Here is a 7015-nt window from a genome sequence, read left to right as displayed (position 1 = left end):
GGGTGTGCTGCTCAAGGCCTCTCTAAACAGCAGACGCTCATTCCCCAAAATCAGTTTTAAAAAGAAAATAGTATGATGGCAAGACCCAGGGCTGCAACATTAGACCAGCCTGGGTTTCAAATCCTTTTGTGGTTCCTTAGCCATGTGACCTTGGGCAACTTCTTCCACTCAGCCTCCTTTCCTCCTCTGAAACATGGGATGCTTTGAAAGGGTTCTTGGCAGGATTAAATTAAACAGCATAAATAAAGTTTTTGGCATATGGAGTTCCTTCTCCTTAACTTTCCCTTTATTATAATAGGGTTCTCCAGTGTTCCTTGTCCCTGAGAAGTGAGAAACTGTTAATTCAATATATTCTAATTATGCACCCTTCTGGGTGTAAAGTATGGTGCTAAGATTATTCGCTAGCTAGAGATAAAGCAGCCCCGATCCAGCAATCCAGGAAGGAGCAGCTCTGGTTGCTCAAACACCCATGCTCCCAATTTGCTGAATGGAAGGCAGAGAGCAAAGAGCCTTCTTTGCCAAAGTAAATGGCAATAGATGGGATGCCTGGGTGGCTCAATGGTTGAGCGTCTGCCTTCGGCCCAGGGTGTGATCCTGGAGTACCAGGATTGAGTCCCACATTGGGCTCCCTGCATGGAGCCTGCTTCTCCTTCTGCCTGTGTCTCTGCCTCTCTCTCTGTGTCTCTCATAAAAAAATAAATTAAATCTTTTAAAAAAAATGGCAATAGACTCTCCCTAAATGTTGCCAGATGGCAAAATGCACCAATGGGATAAGTCAAGCCCATTCACACTTACAACCCAGAATTTATTTCTGTTCTCAGGTTCTTTACTTTCTTCCATTCATTTGACACATTTATTAAGTGCTCATTCTATACAAGGCCTTGCATTGAAGTGAACATATTTTAATTTTATTTGCAGTAATGAATTTTAGGAAAAAAAAACCAGAAAAGCTGTTTCTTGCCAGGATAGATAGTACAAAAACCCCAAAGAAATTGATAATTTTCAAAATCAGGACCAGGGCACCTGGGTGGCTCAGTTGATTAAGCGTCCAACTCTTGATTTTGGTTCAGGTCATGATCTCAGGGTCATGGGATCAAGCCCCCTGTTGGGCTCCATAGTCAGAGTAGAGTCTGAGATTTTCTTTCCCTCTTCCTCTGCTTCTCGCCCTTTTCTTGCTTGCTCGCATGCACTCTCTCTCTCCCTCTAAAATAAATAAATAAAATCTTTAAAAAAACAACTAAAAATAAAAATCGGGACCATATTGGATAACAACTCTCCCTTTCAGATCTTCCCGTTTAAGCTGAACCATGAAACTGAAGATCAGACTTCTCATAATACAAAATCAAATGCATCATAAAAACAAAAATTCTGTGAAGACATGGATCAAAAAGGCAAACGTATTTTTCCAGTGAAAAATTATCACCCAGATGGATAAATATCTGAGTGCCCTCTTCCTTGACTTTCTAAGGATGATTTTTAATTTTTTTACTTCTAAATGAGACATCTAATGGGGCACCTGGATGGCTCAGTGCCTGAGTGTCTGTCTGCCTTTGGCTCAGGGCATGATCCCAGGGTCCTGGGATCGAGTCCCACATTGGGCTCCCTGCAGGGAGCCTGCTTCTCCCTCTGCCTATGCCTCTGCCTCTCGCTGTGTCTCTCTCTCATGAATAAATACATAAGATCTTTAAAAAAATAAAAATAAAAATAAAAGACATCTAAGATAGCCATCAGCCAGGGGCCGCAGCCTGGTGAATATGAATGGGATAGTTTTCACAAAGGTGAACTCTGGCATTGGCCCACTATAGTCTGAGGTCTGCTGGGTGGCCAGTATTTAGCAGTTTTATCTCTCAAGACTAGACAAGGTTTGGGACGCCTGGGTGGCTCAGTGGTTGAGCGTCTGCCTTTGGCTCCGGGCATGATCCCAGGGTCCTGCATTTGGCTCCCCGCAGGGAGCCCACTTCTCCCTCTGCCTGTGTCTCTGCCTCTCTCATGAATAAATAAGTAAAGTATGGTGTATCTTAAAAAAAAAAAAAAAAAAAAAAGATTAGACAAGGTTTGACCAGACAAATGCTTCCAGTGTCCAGCAATGTTACAGAACCGCTGAACTGGCTGACCAGTGAGACCACACACAGGGCTGGCCCCACCGCACAATGCCCCACACACCAACTGTTAGTCCCCATTTGGGTCAAATGCTGGAGGTGCCAATTCTATTTGAGAAATTCAGGGCCTGCCTTCAAGCATAGTTGATTACTTGGGGGGGGTGGGGCTGGAGCCTCCATTTTGAGAGGCCCCTGGCAGGTAGGTCAAGTGGGATCCTTCTCAATTAGCATTATTCACTGAGGGCCTCCTGGGATGCAAAGGTGCCCTGCCCTGCACTGCCCTCCAGGGCTTCCAATCTGGTGAGAGTTTTGGACAACTGCAATGTCCTGGTGTGCTACGCCCCGGCCAAGTATTTGTGTCCTGGTGGGCCAGAGAAGACTCCACTCAATTCTAGAGGATTGTGGGGGTGCCTGGGGGGCTCAGTCAGTGAAGCGTCTGCTAACTCAGGTCATGTTCCCAGAGTCCTGGGATCTAGCCCCACACTGGGCTCCTTGCTCGGTGGAGAATCTGCGTCTCCCTCTTCCTCTGCCACTCCCCCACTTGTGCTTTCTCTATCTCTCTGTCAAATAAATAAAATCTTTTAAAGAAAATTCTAGAGTATTGAGGCCTCACCAGAAATATAGGGCACCTACTATGCTCAAAACTCTGCTCTAAAGCTTTAACATATATTCACTACTTTAATACTTAAAACAATCCTTCATGGTAGATTATTATTGTCCCTGCAAGAATACCCACAATGCGAAACAGGTAATCCCCCAAAGTAAATTGCGGTGTTCTTGGGTATGGTTACTTTTTAAAATTTTTTAAAGATTTTATTCATTTATTCATGAGAGACAAAGAAAGACAGAGACACAGGCAGAGGGAGAAGCAGGCTCCCTGAGGGGAGCCCGATGCAGGACTCAATCCTGAGGGGAGCCGGATGCGGGACTCAATCCCAGGACCCCAGGATCACGACCTGAGCCAAAGGCAGATGCTCAACCACTGAGCCATCCAGACGCCCCCTGGGTGTGGTTACTAAAGAAGGGAGAACGAATGGTGGAAAGCCCCAAAGCTACCCCCGTTTGCTATCATTCACCATGTTTGTTTGCTAATATTAATTTTCTCCTGGGTTTGAAGGGAAGGATGAAGTCTTCTGTTTTCTAAGAGTGGGAATAGCTAGAAGTCTGCTTCTGTTTTCTACTTTCATTCTTGGAGACACTTTTCTTTTGTGACTTAAGTCTCCCCGCCCTCCACCCCCCCACCCCGGCCCCCACCCCTCCAGCTGCAAACACATCTAATAATCAACTACAACAGAGCCCCTGACAGATGGGCCTTGAAACAGATGGCTCCATTGAAAGGCAGCAATTGAAAATGGAGGGTAATTTGAACCAATCAAGAAGATGGAGGCAAAGATGTCTCTTGGAGGCAAAGTTTTTACAAAAACTGAAACCACATTCCTCAAGCTCCTTTGGTGTTTTTCACCGGTAGATGAGCCTTCCTGGGGGTGGATCCAACTTAAAAAAAAGAAAAACAAAAAACATCTGGAATGTTGAAAAGGAAGACAGAGAAGCCCTGGGGCCTTGTCAATCAAATTCACTTTTCTTTTGGCAAATGCGGCATCAGTGACAAATTGCACAATTTGACATAAACAAAGTTGATAGATGTCAGCAAAGCTGTTTTAAAACAGCAGCAATGCAGAGACATGTAGGATGGTTGTTTTTTTCACTCAACAGTCAGTATGTTTAATAACAAATAAAACAACCAGATGTTTAATAAATCCTACCACCTTCACGATGTCATCTGATAATTAGCTGTTGCTGGTTAATGAGAAATGTGGTATTTGTTTCAATCCCAATTCAGGAAGTCGGTAGTAAAGTCCATTTAAGGACTTCACTGGATAGCTCTTATTATTATGGTTTATAAGGGCTTCTTAGCTCACCTCTGAGGCTTTCTTGGACTAGGAAACACTGGCCTTGACACCTCCAGACTAGAGAGTATAGGCTCTGGTCTGACACTACTTCCCTATGTAAGCTTGGATAAGTCATTTAATCCTCCTGGAGTTTAGATTCCCCACAGAATACATGATGGCGATCAGCCCTGCTCTGCTCAACACTGGGTTATTGCAAGGTTCAAGTGCAATACTAGATGTGAATCATTTTTTTTCCTTTAATTTGAAGCATATTGATCTTTTTATTGAGAAATAATTTCATCTAGTAAAGTGCACAAATCTTAAAAACTCATCTGAGGTGCATGGTAAGAAGCTTCCCTTTTAAGATTTTAATGACTTATAAAGAATATTGCTGATCACTCAGCCACAGTTTGAGAAGCTTTATGTAATTTGCTGCCACCCACCAAAACCCATCTCTGACAGCTCAGTTCAGGATAAGGGGTGATCATGATGCTGGATTTTGTCTGTGATTTAAGAAATATTTCTTGCCTTCCTTCCCAGTACCACATGCTGGGGATTGTGGGGAAGACCAAAGAAATAAAACAAGGTTCCAGACTGCAAACAGTTGGGAGAGGGAAGTGCTATGAATTCTGGATAGCAAAACATTTAACATTCCACAGCACAGAGAATATTTCACTTTATTTTTTACTTTTTATTGTAGTGTAATGAATAATATATGTGTGGCAAAGTGCACAAATCTTAAATGTGCAGCTCAATGAATTTTTAAAAAGTGAATACATCCATGCACTCAGCACCCAGATTAAGAAACAGAACATTAACAGACCTCAGAAGATTCTCTCATTTCCCTTCCCAGTCAACAGCCTTTCCGCCCTTCAAAATCACCACTATTCTGACATCTGTCACCATAAGTTAGTTTTGCCTGATTTGAACTTTATATAAATGGAGCCCTACTTTTGGATCTGGCTTCCTTTGCTTACCATTAAGTCTGTGAGATTCATTCATGTTGTTGTTTGTGGGTGTGGTTCATTCTCTTAGCTACTGTAGTATTTTGCTATATGCCCGTACCATCATTTATTTATCCATTCTTCCATTAATGGACATTTGGGTTGTTTCCACTTTTGGATTAGGGTGCTATGAATGTTGTTGTACTTGGCTTTTGGTGAAAAAAAATGTACACATTTATGCTGGGAATAGAGAGAGAGAGATCAGACACACACACACACACATATGCACACACGTAGAATTGTTGGGTCATAGAGTATGTGTACATTTAGCTTTCATATATTTTGCCAGTTTTCCAAAAAGGTTGTCCCTTTTTCCAACCCTCTCAACAGTATACGATGGTCCAAGTTGCTCCACAATCTTTTAAAAAACTTTACTTTTTTTTTTTTTAAAGATTTATTTATTTATAGACATAGAGAGAGAGAGAGAGAGAGAGAGGGGCAGAGACACGGGAGGAGGGAGAAGCAGGCTCCATGCTGGGAGCCCGACGTGGCACTCGATCCCGGGACTCCAGGACCGTGCCCTGGGCCAAAGGCAGGCGCTACATCGCTGAGCCACCCAGGGATCCCAAAAAACTTTACTCTTGTATTAAGATACACATAATATAAAATATACCATCTTAACCATTTTCAAGTGTACAGCTCAGGGATATTAAATATTTTTATAATGTGCCACCATACCACCATCCATCTCCATAACTCTTCATTTTATAAACTGCAACTGTAGTCCTTAAACAATAACCCATGATTCTCCTTCCCTCATCCCAGCCCCTGGGAACCACCGGCCTTCTGTCCAGAATTTTGGCTCCTCTAAGTACTCTGTAAATAGAACCACAGTATTAATCTTTATGTGACAGGCTTATTGCACTTAGCATGTCCTCAAGGTTTATCCACATTGTAGAATATGTCCGAATTTCCTTTCTTTTTAAGGATGAATAACATTCCACTGTATAGACCACACCTGCTTATCCATTCACCTGTGGATGGACACTTGGGTTGCTTCCACGTTTTGACTGTTGTGAATCATGCGGCTATGAACATGGGTGTGCACATACCTCTTTGTGAGACCCTCAATTCTTTTGGGCATATACCCAGAGGTGGACTTGCTGGATTGTATGGAAATTCTATTTTTAATTTTTTTTTATTTTTTTTTATTTTCAATTTTTTAGGAGCCTCCATGCTCTTTTCCAAAGAGGCTGTACCATTTTACATTCCTACATTCCTATTCTCCACACGCCAAGCTTGTTTACCCACGGAGCCTTCACTCTGTTCCTTTGCTTGGAAAGCTCTGCAGCCAAGGCTCTGCAAGACTGACCCTTTCTCATCATTGTTTCCGCTCGGACAGCCCCTCTCAGAGAGGCCTTGGGACCACAAAGGCATTCTTTGTCCCATTATCCTGCTTTTTTTGCATCATAGCCCGCCTTACAAACTGGCAGTTATTTATCCTAGTCTGTTTCTCCCACCAGCTCGCGGGGATCTTGTCTGTCGCGGTGGCCACTGTGCCCCCAGCGCCTCGAAGAGTACCTGGCGCTAGGACGGCGCTCAGCACCGGGCAAGGGATGGGCCCGCGGGGCTGCGCGCTCGCTTCCTCGGGTCCGAGCCGCCTCTGGCCGCGAGGGACGGGTGAGGGCGGTGGCCGCCGGCGAGGGGGCGTGGCAGCTCCGCCGGAGGCCCCGCCCCCAGCCCCGCCCGTGTCCTTGTTCTCCTCCGCGGGTCTCCATAAAGTTTTTTTGGCAGCGCGCCGCGCGAGGGCTTCTGGGAGGGCCGGCCTGGACCAATCAGGAAGCGCGGGCGAGCGGCGCGAGAAGCGGCGGCCGCGTTCTCCACCCGGGACCAGGGCGGCTGAGAAGGCTGCAGTGTCAGGTAAGGGCGTCTCTCTCCCCGTCGCTGTCCCTGTCCTTCCTACTTGGCGGCTTGTCCTTGAACCCGCGGCCCACGCTCGGAGCCATGCTGCCCGCGCTTCCCGTTCGCCTCATGGTAGCCCAGCACGCCTGACACTGGCGACCTCGCGCCCGGTCCGACAACC

The 7015-nt window shown here is 45.1% G+C and overlaps 1 protein-coding gene across 1 annotated transcript in view; it reads left to right on the top strand.

Moving 5' to 3' along the window:
* Nucleotides 1-6695: 6695 nt before the first annotated feature.
* NUP93 (nucleoporin 93) overlaps nucleotides 6696-7015 on the top strand; it is a 108963-nt gene continuing 108643 nt past the window's right edge. Inside the window, exon 1 of the mRNA XM_077898364.1 lies at nucleotides 6696-6852. The gene's annotated coding sequence lies outside the window, so the exon portion shown is untranslated. The remainder of the gene's footprint in view (nucleotides 6853-7015) is intronic.

The sequence above is a fragment of the Canis aureus genome, chromosome 5 (genome assembly GCF_053574225.1).
Source record: "Canis aureus isolate CA01 chromosome 5, VMU_Caureus_v.1.0, whole genome shotgun sequence".
Classification (NCBI taxonomy): Eukaryota; Metazoa; Chordata; class Mammalia; order Carnivora; family Canidae; genus Canis; species Canis aureus.
Note: the sequence above shows the minus strand (reverse complement) of the source record. Positions and strands in the feature narration are given on the sequence as shown.